A 17,467-nucleotide genomic window follows, 5' to 3' on the forward strand; every position below is an offset into this window, starting at 1 on the left:
CTCGTTTCATCAGAATAGGGCACAATAAATCATAAAAAATTTAATAAAAAGAATTCGGTCGCCGGTATAAAAAAAACGAAATGTATCTTATGCCGTTAATTCTACAAAAGTCAGCAGTCGAGTTTAACATTGAATATGTAAATCACTATAATCTCGCAGCTTTCACCCCTGAAGTGGGAACAGCATTGAGACTCTTTCCAGGCCAAAATGCAATAAATATCATGAAACTTTAATCTCTTTTTAGTTATAGTTGGCACCCTCGTGCTGCTCTTGTCAAGACTAAAAAAGTGTACCAGGAATTTTCAATAACTTAATCAGCATTCATAATTTGTACAGATTTATTCACAGGTATTTATTTTTATTTTTTTAAGATTCAAGTCAAGTTTAGAAATTTACTTTATAATTTATCATTAGGTAATTAATTATCTAACCATACTTTGTATAATATTATTATGTAGTCTATAAGTAGTTAGGCGTGCACAAAATAAGTATATAATATAGTAACAAAATCACTCGGTATGTACCTATACGTGTCGTAGTTATTTTGCATTTGTGCATCTTGAAAAAATTACATGTCGCGAAAACTGTTAAGTATTTGATACGTCGAATATATTATACTTAAAATAATAAAATTAAAATATGTACTGAACGCGGTATTAAGCCGTTAAAGTAGTTTTAATTACGTACATATGTCAATTGTTTAAATGTTCAATCACGCCAATGATTTTCTTGATAAATATTTTCCTATATGACCACAACGAGAGCGATATTTTTACAATATTCTTCAAATTTGTTCGGTATATTGGAATCGAATGTTAACGCTGACGTACCTGTAATCTATCTATCCATTTATATAAAATTAAATTGCTGTTCCTTAGTCTCGCTAAAACTCGAGAACGGCTGGACCGATTTGGCTAATTTTGGTCTTGAATTATTTTCAGAAGTCCAGAGAAGGTTTAAAAGGTAGATAAATATGAAAATGCTTGGAATGAAATAAAAATAACAATTAAAAACAAAATTGATGTGTCCCCCGTCGGATGGATTCTTCTGTTTGTTTTAAGTTTATTTTATACAAACGCTGAGGTCTTTTATTTATCGATTGAGGCACTACGAAGTCTGCCGGGTCAGCTAGTTAATTAATAAGACGTACCGTTGATAATGAAGCAGCAAAACGTTCACTTAATATTTGTTTTATAAGTATAGTTGCCGACGGGGGCACTGGTTTTACGTTCGGAATGCAAAGAGCCGGCCGACCATTCGCAGACGCCCGGCGGCCTTCATTTTGCATGATATTAAACCGGGAAATAAAAAAAAGTTGGCATAAAGGAAAACTCGACCCGGGAATTATCATGAAAAGCGAGAGGCGCCTAGGTTACCTTTGGGTCAAGCAGTGCTCGTTTTATTGCCTGATCCTGATGCCGTATTCATTTTCCTTTGTTGCCTTTTATGAAAATTCTAGAGTACCTACTGTCTCCTTACGGATAGATTTTCAATCTCAACTTTATTCAGATTAATGTAAGAAGTTTTGCCTTCTAAAATATACACCTAGAAGAAGAGTCATACTGAAGCGATAAACTATTCAAATTTATGAGAAAATACGAAAAAAAGCAAAGCATTTTCTTAGGTTTCTTAAGGGTGTAAGCTTTCGAGTACAAAACTTTCAGCATTATTACTTTTCGCTTACGTGTAGCTTTTCTTAGTATTCTATTAGCATCGCGTCCTCTTTGAAGACTTGGGCAGCCGTTATGCTGTTGAGACTTCGATCTTATATCTTAGGGTGGGTGGTGATATTGAGATCGTCATGTCTGTGGGCTCTAAACCCTTTTTTTTATTATTATTTTATTGCTTAGATGGATGGACGAGCTCACAGCCCACCTGGTGTTAAGTGGTTACTGGAGCCCATAGACATCTACAACGTAAATGCGCCACCCACCTCGAGATATAATTTCTAAGGTCTCAGTATAGTTACAACGGCTACCTCACCCTTCGAACCGAAACGCATTACTACTTCACGGCGGAAATAGGCAGGGTGGTGATACCTACTCGCGCGGACTCCCAAGAGGTCCTACCGCCAGTGATCAAACATCGGTTAGACCACTTTTATATGTCTCTCAACTTTAAACGTGAATTAGCGCAGAAAGTACCCGAAGAGTTTATTAGAGGTCATTAGACATGCAAAATACAAAGGAAAGCAAATAAATCTGCCCGTCCGTGTCGTAGAATTAATCAGGGATTTTTTTGGCGACGAGGCGTTCTTTGGCCTTCCTACTAATGTTTTACAATGAATATGTTCAGAAATGTGTATGCCACAAATTTTGGGTTGCACGAATTAAGCTTAAATCCCTTACAAAGAAACTGAAAATAATTACCCTCAACGTTTTTTTTTTGTTAAAGTAAATGAATAGATAAATTGCCTTTGATTTTTTTTTAATTTATTCTGTACATGAAAATGCCAGGGCACAGCCCATGTATGTAGGTGAATGGTTACCGGAGTCAGGCCCACACCGTAAATGCTGGGCCCGCCTTGACACCCGAAATCTGAGTCTCAAATGAGGTTTGTTGGAAGTACTCAACGGTAGGTAGCGGCTTAACTGGCCTCTGGCATTGCTGATGTCCATGAGCGACGGTAACTATTCACTATCAGGTTGGTCGTGTGCTTGTCTGCCTACAATAGTAATCAAAAAATCTTAATTGCATTAAATGAAAGCTGTCCATACTAACACTCATGACCGTTTCGCGGGAGAAATAAACAGGACTGTAGTAGTATTACCTGTACCTATAATTACTCGTCACCGGTAATTACGTTAATCTTTAGATTCAGTTGGTTTTGTTTTTTCTCCAATTTCTCTGATTTTTTAAAAAAACATCCACATCTTACACCAATATAACTATAAGAAGTCCTATCCATAATGCGATTGCTATTAGGTATAATTAATTATTCAACCCAAGGGACCAGTTGCAATAACAACAAATCTAATTTTGGCATATAGGTAACTTAGTAATATAATCAATCAAATGAAATCACGGGGTAAGTGTACCCAAGTGTCTAGTACAATTCATGAGCGCTCTACACCCTTCCCTGTAATTTGGAGATGATAATCTGGTCGCAGATACGACTCCCCTGATTTAGTACAGTTGTCTCTCCACTTAACGAGGGAAACTTTTTGCGAGTCCAAGTGCCGACGAATAAATTAGCCGAATCGTTACGTCTAACTCAGATACGTTCTGTTATTAATCGCTAGACTGTGTGGTTCATATTAAATGTGTTACCGCGCGTTTGGATAAATGAAGTATTTTCTTTTAGTTAATAAGTTATTAATAATTCTATCAATGTTGTGTCATATGTTGGCATTTCAAATGAAAACTTAGAATACAATGTACTGTTTCCTTTTTTCACAAATCTATATCTATACTAATATATAAATCTACAGTGGTTTTTGCGGATGTTCCGTTATAACTACTGAACCATGCATCCGATTGACTTGAAACTTGGTATCCATGTAGAAAATACATGTACTTAATGGATAAGCTAGGCAGCAGCTTGGCTCTGCCCCTGGCATTGCTGAAGTCCATGGGCGACGGAAACCACTCACCATCAGGTGGGCCGTATGCTAGTCTGCCTACAAGGGCAATAAAAAAAAAAGGCTAATATTTATATGATTGTTGGACTCCCTAATAATAATGACAATAAAAAATAATGTTAATTTTAAATGCCCAGCGAAGCGGGCGAGTACGGCTAGTTGATTAATAAGTTTATAAGGTTTGGGTGAATTCATGGTCTATCACATCTGAAGTGCCTACCGAGACTCATACAGACTTCAAAATACTTATACACGTGATGTCTCATCCTCAATTACTCTAGATTAATGACCGTTCTACGCTTTCAACAAAAACATGATTGTTTTGCGCCAGAGAAGACGGTACTAGTAGTAGGAAATCATGGTTTTGCGACCTAGTTATGGCGATCCGTCGGTCTGTGAAGCACGAAAGGGAGTGGGATTTCTCTTCGGCTCCTCAGCGCAGAAGACGGAATGGCGGTGCGGGCGCGATACCCCCGTTCAGCTCCCTTTCTGCGCTCTTTTCAAGGCGTAGTCTCCGAGCAGGAGGACAGTTCTGTCTCCCTCCCCCAGAAGCGCCGGATTCCAACACATGTAATCCTCGACATAAATGGATGCCCCAGCGTATAAAAAAGGCCGGTAGTATCGTTTTAGTCTCTTTACAACACAACCTACCACCTAGTCTTATAAATAAGACCTCGTTTTTTTTTTAAATAAACGAAACTCAATATCTCCGTGATTTGTAAAAAATGTTCAATAATAACTCATATTTAGCAGATGTTATGGATCTTTATACTTATTGGGAGTTGTTCTTTTTATTCACATTAGTTATATACAATTTAGATATTGTAGTCTTTGGGCTCTATTAACTGCTCAACTTCAAATTTACGCTAATAGACATTAGGATAAAACAAATCAAGGTGCCTAAGAACCGAACTACTGAGAAACGTCGAAACTCAAACTAATTCAAGGATTGAGTGCTTGTTAACTTAGTAATTTGATTTCACTGACACATTAATCGCTCAACTATCAAAAGCTTGTCCAGGTCAGTAACTCCGTTAGTGTCGGGAGCTGGGGAATTGAAGATGTTCGATCCGGAACTGAAATCGAGGGTAAAACGCCACTTAAGGAGGTCAACTAGATTCGTGCAAGGATTTGTGGCTGATGCACATGAAACTAGAAATTTAATTTAATAAAGCTTCAATATATACTTATTCTTTTTTTCTTAAAATTAAAATGAGACAAGCATGTGGCCTGCCTGATGGTAAGTAATGACCGTGGCTAAGCCGATGCTCACTAACCAAGCCCCGGCTTTAATTTAGTTTTCAATAATTGAAAAGAAGCCACTGAAAACGTTCGTGTTTTATTTTAATACACACAAAAACAAAATAGTATTCCCGAGGGATATGTTTTTTGTTCTAGATGTACGCAACCGCAGCCGCTCGCGTGTGACGTCGTTTTTTTTTTTGTTCAGTAGGAAATCACCGGACTTCCGCTCTCCACTGGGTATGTCGAAGTCGAACCGACTAAAACCTCCTGTCGCTCAACAATCAACGTCCAAGCCTCACATGAGACAGAAATCATGAAAAGGCAAAATGGGGGAAAGTGAAGCATTTATTGCGGAGCACATCTCTCCCATCACCCACCCCATCGGGACGCCGGACCGGCGGTCGTTGGCGCCACGACCACTAGCTCTCTCGGTCGGCAGGCTAACCGAAGCCCGCCTAGATGGCGCCGCGCCGGCTAGAGTGAGCTATCCCACGGAATACCCTTGCTCTTGCTCCTGCGAAATGCTCTTACGTAAAACGCGCGCAGAGCAGCTTGCACGTCGTCTTCTTAGGCCCCCTTGCCGGTCCCCAGCCCGACATGTGAGGGGGACCCGAAACACTTAGAGGGCCAGGGCTTCGGCGATCTACGCCTCCCTGGCCCCCACTCGACGACGGCGGACTTGTGCGTCTCTCACGCGTTCCGCCGCCTACCTCTGCGAGATGGAGCACTCGCAGAAGTCGAAGGCCTCGAAGGTGTGTGAAGTTAGTATATTAAAAAAAAAACTAAGATAGCCGCCTCTTTGGTCTAACGAATAGTTGGTCTACTGCACCACGGAGTCAGATAGGTATTTGTTTATCGAAGCAAGAACGCGTTGGTCTTGTACGTGTTTCCGGAATTTATTATACTTAAGAAAATTCTATGTTGAGGCGGTTGAAGTTAATTAAGTATTACTCAATTTTATTTCTACCTAAATTAATTAAAATGTGTATTTGAAAAATTAGATCGATGTGTAAACGTTGCTTAACTCGAGTGAGTCAGGGGCAAAGCGGCCAATGCGCACAACAATCACTTGACCGTATTCGCGGGTGCATCCAAGCTTACAACAACCACTTAAAATTTTGCTTTTCAATTTTCGCATTTGTCAATCGTTTTTTTTTTTTGTTTATCTTATTTTGTAGAGGTCAGCACATTAGATTCGTTGCGTATTTCACTTTTATTATTTTACTTTCGTTTTTAATTCTACTTAAACTGAAAAACATAAAATGAATTGACAAGTTGAATTCTGTAATAGTTATCGATTTTTTAGTAATCCATAAAGATATAGAAATGTCGTAAAGCAGCCTCTATTGAGGACTTAAATTACGAATGAAATTACACATTACACAAAAGTTTACGGGATTTATGTTTAAATTACGTTTTCTTATGCTTAGATTTCACATTTGATCAAATTAAATTAATTAATAATTAATTACCAATATGATAATATTCGTTTGATTTTGGTTGATAGGTTATGCGTTCCCGCTTCTCTTAAACTTGGGCAAACAAAAGTTTTTCTTGTTCTATTAATTCAATTCTGAATTTATCCAGAAGTACAGAGATTAATACGTTAAGTCAAATCGACTTACAGACTTGCACCCGCTGCGAATTACAAGTTAAACAAATACAGTTATGTTTGGAAAATTAGTGTTTGCTCATTAAACATAGCTTGAGCATTTCTGTAACAAATATCTTGACTGTGACTTATTTTTACATTCATTTTTATTGTCTTATCTATTTAAGTTTTTAATTAGCTTTTCCGACAGTAATCAAACGAAAACTGTTTTTTTTTTATACAGCCGAATTTATTAAAATGTATGCTAGCTCCAAGTTTCGTGAGCTGTGTGTAATGTATTCTCGAAAAGCGTCTCTAGAAAAATTCTTGTTGGAAAGTCTATTTCAATCGAATGTAATCATTAATTCAAGTCTCAAGCTGGGCTGAGACTTGGCACCGGCGAGTCTCTGCCAATACAATTTGTTAGTCGTGTCAGGTGTTAAAAACTCCGCTGAGGCGAAACGAACTAGACAGTAAATCTGGCTAAATTCAATCTGAAAAGTTAGCTTCGCCGGCATCGGGGAACTTTTGCGTCTCGCTCGGACCTAACGCTTAATTAACGTTACTCGCAAACGTAGTGTAGTTGTGAATTGTAACAAACTTTATATTTATTGTTCTGTTTCGCGAGCTGCTCCTAATTTCGTTCCTATTAGCGGGCGTTATGAAAGTTTTATTATTTTGTTGATTTTACAGTCATCTACAGTTACAACTGTCGGAAAATATATACAAATTTAACCGATTTCTGTGATTTTTATGAGATCCAGATGTCTTCATAGGTACTTACGTTATCATTTAGTTATGTTAATATTCAAATATACATATAACCAATTTTTTGCAATTTTTGATGTTTAAATGGTTTAGTTTTTGACGTCAGGAACAAAAATCATATGACCGTTATTCATTCTATGTAAAAATTTTACTACTTTTCACAAGAAAAGGACTGCGTGATATCAAAATAGCGCCTGATGAAAAAACCTTAGCAATACTCTACACAGCCTTGAATTTATCGGCCGTTTTTGCACAAATATTCATATTATCATTTATTAATAGTCCATATTTTATTAGAAATATAATTGAATTATATTTAAATTACATTATGTATAAATAGACAAATTTACAACAGTTAAATAGCAGTATCTTGTTTGTTTTTCAGACGATTTTCTTTTTTTTTACCCCATTCCCGAAGTTGGGCTGTAACGTTTTTTCAGCGCATGTACATCAGTATGTACTACTCTGTCAAGAAAGTACCGGGAAAAGATCAATAATACAAAAAGTGTTAGTTATTCATTCAAATTTATTTCAACATTTTACCAGAAAGCTTGCTCCTTCAGAAACAATACACTTACGCCATTGAATAATCCAATCATAAAAACATTTTTAAGCGTTTTTTCCGGAATTGAGTTCGTTCTCGCCGCGAATTCACGTTTATATCTTCTGCCGAATGAAAATGGGTTCCACGAAGTTAGATGTGGTTTTGAGATTTGAAGAAGAATTGAAGAAAATTTGAGTTCCGGAAAAAGGAAGAGTCGGCTGAAGCCATATTTGTTGACTAAGGTGATTGCTCGATGGTATTTGTTGAGTATTCTTTCAAAAAATCGTTCATAATAATGGCCTTGTGCGATGGCGAATTATCGTGGTGCAAAATCCAAGAATTGTCTTTTCACAAATCTGGCCTTTTTCGTTTTGCTGTCTCTCTTTAACGCATACCGCTGAAATAATATATTTTGTTTATCGTTTGACCTTACAGCAATAATCTCGATAGGACAACACTGCGATAGTCGAAGAAAACAGTCAACATGACTTTGTATTTTGATTGATTTTGGCGTGATTTTTTCGGTTTCACGGTATAGCTGGTGTTGATCGGCAATCGAAACCTATACATCGTGAACTCGGAGACGAAGTCTGCTGCAAAGTAAAGATATATTCCGGTTCGAAGGCGGGAACAATTCCAATGCAACAAAGATTTCGGTCTTGTCTCAAGATAGGGAGTAACGTTTTTGTAAGGTCTATGGGCTCTAGTAACAACGCGATACCTTTTTTTTCTACCTATGCTGATAGCCTTGATAGGCTATTTCAGTTTCTCCTTGACGTTTAGGTGAGCTCACTGGACCCAAACCGGAGTGCTGCTAACACGAATCCTAGCAAGAACCGTGCTTCGCAGAATCTACCACCGGATCGGAAACGCGACTCACTGAGAAGATCCGGCGAGAAACTCAGTGGGATGTGTCAGTGGGTAAATTTATGGAGATTTCTATGGGCTCCAGTAACCACTTGACACCAGGAGCTCATCCAACCACCCAAGCCACAAAAAAAACAAAAGCAATAGCTATGCGTGTAATAGTGTCATATATGAAGAAATCTATCTAAATGAATACAATAAGTTTAATATTTGTATTAGTAATGCAAAAAAAGCATTATGTATATTAGATAACGATCTCACGTGCTTTAGTCTTAACATTCGTAAGCCTATAAGTTAGCTTTTAATTCTACGATTACAAATTGAAATTAATGTTAAGACCCCACCAGTTGTTTTGTTGAAGGACTCCTTGTTCTCTTCGTAAGACATTATTTGTGTTTACAATTACTCAGTGCTCTTTGTTGCCTGATCTCGGAAACGGAAACCCGTTCAAGAAACGGAACCGTCTTTTTTGGTTTATAAATTTGTTTTGTTCTATTTTACGGTACAGGTAATCTGTTGCGGCCTTGTGTTTTTGGTCAGTATGAGGTCTTGAAAGAAATTAGCCGGTATTAATTTTACACTATTGCGGACTATTGACATTTACAATTATGTATATGTAGTTTAGTTGTTAGCGCAATATAATTTATTATGAGCATATAGCAGTAGCATTGTACACGCAACCGTCTTAATGTTAGACGGGTCATAAAATTCATGAAGCTTTGATTAAAAAAAAACTTTCTGTCATTAGAATCCGAATTATAAGTTATTAATATATTTTTTTTTACTTAGCCTGGTTGAGATATTAGGTCAAACTAATTTCATTATCGTATTGTCATCGGTCGTTTTCTTAAAAATTTTAAACTGTTTCATACAGGTCAAACGAATATAAACGTGTTTTTTTAAAAGGTAAACGTAGTCACTATTTAACATAAATTGAATTTTCAAACCCGTAAAATTGTAGACTCAAACTTTTAAACGTTCAGTGAAAAAAAAGTGATACCATTTGATTTTATACAACTGTAAGAAACTTCTTGAAAATTACTTTAGAACAGGATTGTATAGTTTATTGAAACAGTACCCTGTTTTCTGTTACTTAAGTAGGTGACAAAAAATACGAATTTTGTTATTTACAATGAATATTTTTAGCGTGACGAATTATAATTGGGTATAAATCGATCAGTGCCTGTCGTTTCTTAAATTTATTTGCGTGTTAAGTTAAACAGCTTCAGTGACTGCTTACGATTCTTAAGAAAATACATAAATAAACATATTATTCCATACGCGTATTAGTTACAAGAGTTTGTCATCTGTTCTGTCTTCTGTCCCACAGGCTAATAATAATATATAGTTTAAATAAAAACGAGCACAAGTTAAAAAATATTCACGTGCCATTATGAAGAACTTTTTTGACTTTTCACAGATTTTTTGTTAGCGAGTGTGTTCGCAAGTTGTCATGGTTGGCAAGTAATTGAAATAGACACTAGTGTTGGGTGATTCTCTTAGACTGCAACGTTTTAAAAAAAATAGTTTTATCAACGTATACCTAATGGATTTTATATTGCTACTCAATAAAGTATATAAGCCCACAGGAGAAAGTGCAACGGTAGCTAAAATACTTTGTGCCTTACGTCACAAGCACAATTAGGAAATCAATAAAGTTAATGTAATTATATATAATTAAACATTATAGACATAGAGTTAGTTTGTTTACGATGTACCTGAATTTCAAAACCGAGCTCTCCATTAAAACTTCTGGTCGCGAAGTCGAAGAAAAAATAAATTTAACTTGCTCAAGTCGTGAATGCGCGGATGTAGCTTTCGAAAATATTTGTTTTGGCCCCAATACTAATCTGCTTCTAGAATAGACTTTATAAACTTGGAATCTCTAAGCTTTGTAGCATAGCGTTATTTTATAAACTTGGAATCACTAAGCTTTGTAGCATATTTGCACAATTACTGGTGGTAGGACTTCTTGTGAGTCCGCGCGGGTAGGTACTACCGCCCTGCCTATTTCTGCCGTAAAGCAGTAATGTGTTTCGGTTTGAAGGGTGGGACAGCCGTTGTAACTTTATATCAAGGTGGGTGGCGCATTTACGTTGTAGATATCTATGGGCTCCAGTAACTACTTAACACCAGGTGGACTGTGAGCTCGTCCACCCATTTAAACAATAAAAAATATACAATAGCGTAGATTTATTAAACTCGAAACTAGTTCGAAATTTCAACGTAGACAACCACATCTTTATGCTACCAATACTGTACTTCTATACTGTTAACAGAAAAAAAAAATCCTTTCAACTACAGAAAACTGTCTAAATACAAACAAATTATACTGGATTCAATAAGTTCAATAACGTTATCAACGACTTCAGGGGTTACTCCGGTAGTCGCGACCTTGTTTGTCTTCATACATGTTGGAGGATATTGTTTAATGTATCGGCGTGGCGTCCGTCGACCCTGATATCCGTTTAATATGATAATCCGTATGCAAACAACCGTCGTATTACCCGGTTCAATTATTTATGCACCCCGACGTCCTGATGGCTTCACTTGCTCTCCGCGTCTGGGGGTTTTATTTAATAGTTTTTTGGACAATTGAGAGCCGCCAACGGACAATGCTTTCGAAATCTAGATATTATTGTGCCTCAGCGTCATATTGCGAAATGACTTTTAGCTCGCCTTTGATTTTGCGTTTTCGTGTTCTCATATTCCTTTACCCGTGTCATATTAGAGCCTAGTTTGGTTATAAGGGCATTAAATTAATTAAATCTTAATTGACTAGGCAGTAGATAAAGTTAAGATTTATTATTACTTACTTGAAACTTCTTGTAACATGTATATTTGTAGGCGTGGGTAGTAATAGTTCGGGACGTAATTATTGAGAAAACACGGTTCTTATTTATGAGTAACTAGAGGTGGCCAAAGCTGTCTTCTCGTGCACCTGATGAACCGTCCGAAGACTATTATCAGTATATAATTCTTTGATTCTATGTACAGAGTGTGTGTATGTTTCCAAGAAAAGCATTCCAATGAGTAAGTACTAATAATACTGTTACGCCGGTAAGAGTAACGCGATCTATCGCCGCATAGTCGAACGAATGTAGATAGATCTAGTAGCACCTAGGACGTTCGAGAAGTACAACGCCATCTATTGTCAGAAAGCGGAAACTACTACTAGAGACGTATGGAATATTCTCGATAATTCTAGGGATGAGGTATCGACTATAAGAGCGTTGTAGGGATGGCACGCAGTTAGTCAGTAATCGGAACTACTCGAAGCGAAACAGCGAACGGATCACCTGAAGCGAAGCGGAACAAGCGAATTGAGAGTTTTAAAGTGTTTGTTGAGTGTTTAAAAGTGTTTGTGAAATGTTTAAGTGCTCTAAGTGTTGAATACAGTTTTTAGTTGCACTTTGGTGAAATTTTATTTATCCCGAACCCTCAGCGCGTAACAATACCTCATCCATAAATTCCTTCAAGTACCGCACTTAATAACGTATATAGGAAATGGGAACCTCAGCTTAGATAGACGGTAATCAATTCGGTTGTAATTGAATCTGGTCAGGCGTGGATGCATCATCCGAGATCCAGACGGCGCGGAACGGTGCGAGCGCCTAATGAAATAATGCTGGATGTAATTCGATTTGTATGTACAACCATGTCTATAGAGTTTCATTGCCGAGGTTACGTGGCCGGGGACTAAATCAGTAAGAGGATATTGTACACATTTATTTATGAAGTGGTGTTTATGTGTTTTGCCTTGTAAACATTAAAGGTCTCAAGTATAGTTACAATGGCTACCCCACCCTTCAAAACGAAGCGCATTACTGCTTCACGGCAGAAATAGGCAGGGTGGTGGTACCTACCCGCGCGGACTCACAAGAGTTCCTACCACCAGTTATTTAGTTCGTCTTAGTCTTAGTTAGTATTCTAGTAATCTCGAGGCGTTATTCTAGATTCACCGAACGACTAGGCGAGCTCACGGGGCTCAGACTGGCGAATTTGCTAAAATTAGCTCTAACAAGAGTAGTGCTTCGCTGAATGTACCACCGGATCGGAATCGCGACCCACTGAGAAGATACTTGTGAGAAACTCAAAAGGTTGTTTCTATGGGCTAGACTGTACCCACCCGTGCGGACCCACAAGAGGTCCTACTACCGGATTAAATGTGAACTAAAGAAATCCAAAAAAATTAAACGTGTAAATCTTAGAATAACTGTTTATTTATTTATTTATTTCTTAGATGGGCGGATGGGTTCACAGCAGATCTGGTGTTTAAGAGGTACCGAAGCCCATATACATACATACATACATACATATATCACAACGTGAATGCAGACATATGAAGTCCAAGTCTGGGTTAATTTGTAACTATAACTGTTGTCTCACAATTCAAATCGGAAACTATGACTACTTCGCGGGAGAAATAGGTATGTTATGGATATAGCCTATGCAGCCTAGCCTATGTAACCATAACACAGCCTAGGTAGTATGTTATGGATATAGCCTACAGTATACATATTATATGCAACCATTTGCGCTTCCTTAAGCATTCCCGGATCTTCTCAGTGGGTCGCGTTTCCGATCCGGTGATAGATTCTACTAAGCACTGCTCTTGCCAGGGCCAGTGTTAGCCAACACTCTTGGTTTGAGCCCCGTGAGCTCACCTCCTAACTCGGTAAATCTAGAATAACCCCTCGAGGTTACTAGAACATGTAGGGAAAAAAAATTAAGCATTGAAAAACGAATAGCCCATTTAGAACCTTGTTAGAATAATGCCTGGCAAATAGCATATCCGTTAAGTATTTTTTCATAAAATACAAAACGGAGTCCGTGATTCTTCGATCAACAATCGAAGCCGTGATTCGTTTAAGTTACAGATTAATTTCAAATTCTAATATTTAGATTGATTTAAAATTATTATTAATATTATTTAGGTTAAGACCATTAAGACGCCTACTTTTTTGACATGATCGTGTCAAAAAGTCACGACAATATTACGTCAATTTCCTCGACATCCGCCCTTATTGAATTCAGCAATACGTCCAAAAACGTGAACAGTAATGAGTTTAGTTATCAAAGCCGACCGCAAATTACTCGATCCATCGGAGCGATTTGATTTATCACTGTTTTCTGCTTTCTGAGTTTCGTTCAACTCAAATACAAAATTACAGACCTATAAAATGTTTAAGGTTGTAGAACTTTTTGTCCTATCTCCAAGATTGTATTAATGTTGAGAATTTTCATATTAAATTTATCGAAATCAATTTCTCAAGACTTTTCGACTAGAGACTAGTCTCTACTTTTGTTGTTGTTATCGAAAAATCGGAATACCTTAAATTTAATTACTATAATTTATTTTCTTCAGATTTCGCGAGTCCTAGATGTCTACGTCTAGGTCTCAATTATGTAGGTAATTAAAGTTACTTTTACGGTTTAATCATGCGTTATTTGTTGTATCTATGTTATTTTTGACGTTTCGAAATATAGTGTTATTTTTGAACATTGAGCTAAGTAGCATATATTTTTCTATAAAATAAATTCCAAACCTTGCTCGTTCATAACTGTGTCAGAACGCTTCTTTGAAAAAGCGGCGCCCCAAGATAACCCTTTTGTCTTGGCTGTCTATAACTACACTTTCGAATCAGGCGACGGAGCAAAATAAAGCCGCCGTCACCCAAATGCCTTGTCGGATTTGTCGGATACACTCTCGGTGCTCCAAGCACCGGTTACCGTTCTCGTCGAACTCGTCAAATAGAGTTCGACGTACAATCTAGCCCATAGAAACAACCTTTTGAGTTTCTCACAGGGATCTTCTCAGTGGGTCGCGATTCCGACCCGTTGGTACATTCAGCGAAGCACTGCTCTTGCTAGAGCTAGTTTTAGCAAATTCGCCAGTCTGAGCCCCGTGAGCTCGCCTAGTCGTTCGGTGAATCTAATATAACGCCTCGAGATTACTAGAATACTAACTAAGACTAAGACGAACTAACTAACTGGTGGTAGGACCTCTTGTGAGTCCGCGCGGGTAGGTACCACCGCCCTGCCTATTTCTGCCGTGAAGCAGTAATGCGTTTGTGCTTGAAGGGTGGGGCAGCCGTTGTGACCATACTGAGACCATAGAACTTACATCTCAAGGTGGGTGGCACATTTACGTTATAGATGTCTATGGGCTCCGGTAACCACTTAACACCAGGTGGGCTGTGAGCTCGCCCACACATCTAAGCAATAAAAAATAAATCGTAGTCTAAAAAACTTATAAAGTGCAATTTCGTAAACTTCAAAGCGGAAACGTTAAAACCAGATCTGTCATTTATAGGATTGGTGTGGTACGGGCGAACTGAATTATTATTATCCTACGTATGGACTGCCAATGACGCAACCGTACAAACAAGATAGTCAGGTTTATAAAAATAAGACGTATCCACTTTCGTTTTTATTTTAAGTACCGGCGGCGCCGCGTCCATTGTTTGTGCCGTAACCTAGGGAACGCATTCTGTTTCATTTACAAACGTGAAAAGCGTTGCGGTGAAAGCATTATGTAAAATTATTTTGACAGAAACACCTTACACAACTTTAACAGTCTTTATTGTTTAAGTCTGTCAGTTAATTTTTAATTGTTCTGTTTTGTACTTCGACAACATCGGTTTTTAAGTGAATACTGTGGCTTTTATGCTAAGGTTTTGTCACTCGTACTTACCGAGAGTGCTTAACGGTAGGCAGCGGCTTGGCTATGCCCCTGGCATTGCTGAAGTCCATGGTCGACGGTAACCACTATCAGGTGGGCCGTATGCTCGTCTGCCTACAAGGCAATAAAAAAAAACTCGCTTACTTACCTACCTTCACTATCTGTGGATATATAAACAAACTGTGGAGGAACGTTGGAATGTTCGTATAATAGTCGTATTTTTTTTTAGAATTAAGTATTACTGCTGACCCAAGATCTTTACAGTTTCACCAGAACAGGTTGGTGAAGGTAAAGGCTCAGACAGGAGGGAAGGGATTTGTTAACAGCTGCCCGAGCGATTCCAGAGGAAACCTAACAACTCAAGGACAGTTGTTTCGCGAATGCATCTACTACCGGATCGTGGTAGCTGCATTCGCAAAACAGTCGTTGACCAACGTTCCACTCCCTGCGAAGCTCTGGAGCTCACCCATCCCTATGGCTAAACGCATGATTTCTGAACGAAACGAATCTTTGGATCGTGCCATCCCAAAAAACTGTGCTGTACAGTGCTGTAAAAAATATTTGAAACATAATATGTAATTTTTAAATAGATATGGCCGCCAATTTTCTTTCTCAGGTTCTGTTCAGTACTGTGGCTTTTCTGAATTCGGTGGTAAAGTTAATTACTACGAGTAATTGTCGTAAACTTTGGCGGCTACCTACATTACACACACGCTTTTATTTAATTAGTTCTTACCGACATTTTCACAATTTACGAGCCTTTGATATTTCAAATAAATTTGTCTACCCCCTTTCTAGTTAGTTTTTGGTGTTAACACTGGAACTCGATGGTCTGATGATATACGTGAGTGTAAATCCTCTGCTCCTGACATCTATCCTACAGTCTTCAGTCTATCTGTGATCATGACGCTTGCAACAGAGCCAAAATATCGGTTTTTTTTTTATTGCTTAGGTGGGTGGACGAGCTCACAGCCCACCTGGTGTTAAGTGGTTACTGGAGCCCATAGACATCTATAACGTAGACGCGCCACCAACCTTGAGATATAAGTTCTAAAGTCTCAGTATAGTTACAACGGCTGACCCACCCTTCAAACTGAAACGCATTACTGCTTCACGGCAGAAATAGGCAAATAGGGAATGTATAGGTATGTAGTATTTTTTTCAACAAAATATTATTCATAAAAGTTCAAAGAGGACTTTTTCTCCTTTGACACCTTTTCGTAAATTTTTCCAATATAATAAATAGGCGTTACACGCGTATATAACTAATTGGCAACATATACTTCAACAACCCTGTTATGCTCACTGAACTAAATTGGCAAGATAAATAAGTTATAACGTTTTCCATTCCAAAAGTTTGAAGTCTGTGTATTTTACGTGTTAATTGTTATTTCTAGACGAAGTTCGAAATTAGAATTCTGCTCTAGCGATGTTGATGTTAAAATGTTCAACTACGCGTGTTTGATTTTTAAAATCATAATATTAGCTTTTTGTTCGAATAAATCTTATTAATTGGATTCGTGTTTAAATGTAAATTTCTAGTAGTTCAAAGTTCAAGTGATAAATACACCAATAAAATCAAATTTCTAGACTATTTAGATAGAAATTTGATTTTATTGGTGTATTTTTTTTTTATTGCTAAGTTGGGTGGACGAGCTCACACAGCCCACCTGGTGTTAAGTGGTTACTGGAGCCCATAGACATCCACAACGTAAATGCGCCACCCACCTTGAGATACAAGTTCTGAGGTCTCAAGTATAGTTACAACGGCTGCCCCACCCTTCAAACCGAAACGCATTACTGCTTCACGGCAGAAATAGGCAGGGTGGTGGTACCCACCCGCGCGGACTTACAAGAGGTCCTACCACCAGTAATTACGCAAATTATAATTTTGCGGGTTTAATTTTTATTACACGATGTTATTCCTTCACCGTGGAAGTCAATCGTGAACATTTGTTGAGTACGTATTTCATTAGAAAAATTTGTACCCGCCTGCGGGATTCGAACACCGGTGCATCGCTTCAACACGAATGCACCGGACGTCTTATCCGTTAGGCCACGACGACTAAATTATTTAATTAGGGGATACAGTGGTGATCTATACCATCTATACGATTACCAACGGTCCTTAACACTGAGTAAGATACTTCACCGCAACCGTTTTTATTTCGAAATTAAACAATAAA

General features: G+C 38.0%; 1 protein-coding gene across 2 annotated transcripts in view; it reads left to right on the forward strand.

The window, feature by feature from the left end:
* The window catches only part of LOC101737202 (uncharacterized), a 171,677-nt gene that overhangs the window by 30,172 nt on the left and 124,038 nt on the right, over positions 1-17,467 (forward strand). The window lies entirely within an intron of this gene.

Source organism: Bombyx mori, chromosome 17 (genome assembly GCF_030269925.1).
Source record: "Bombyx mori chromosome 17, ASM3026992v2".
NCBI lineage: Eukaryota > Metazoa > Arthropoda > Insecta > Lepidoptera > Bombycidae > Bombyx > Bombyx mori.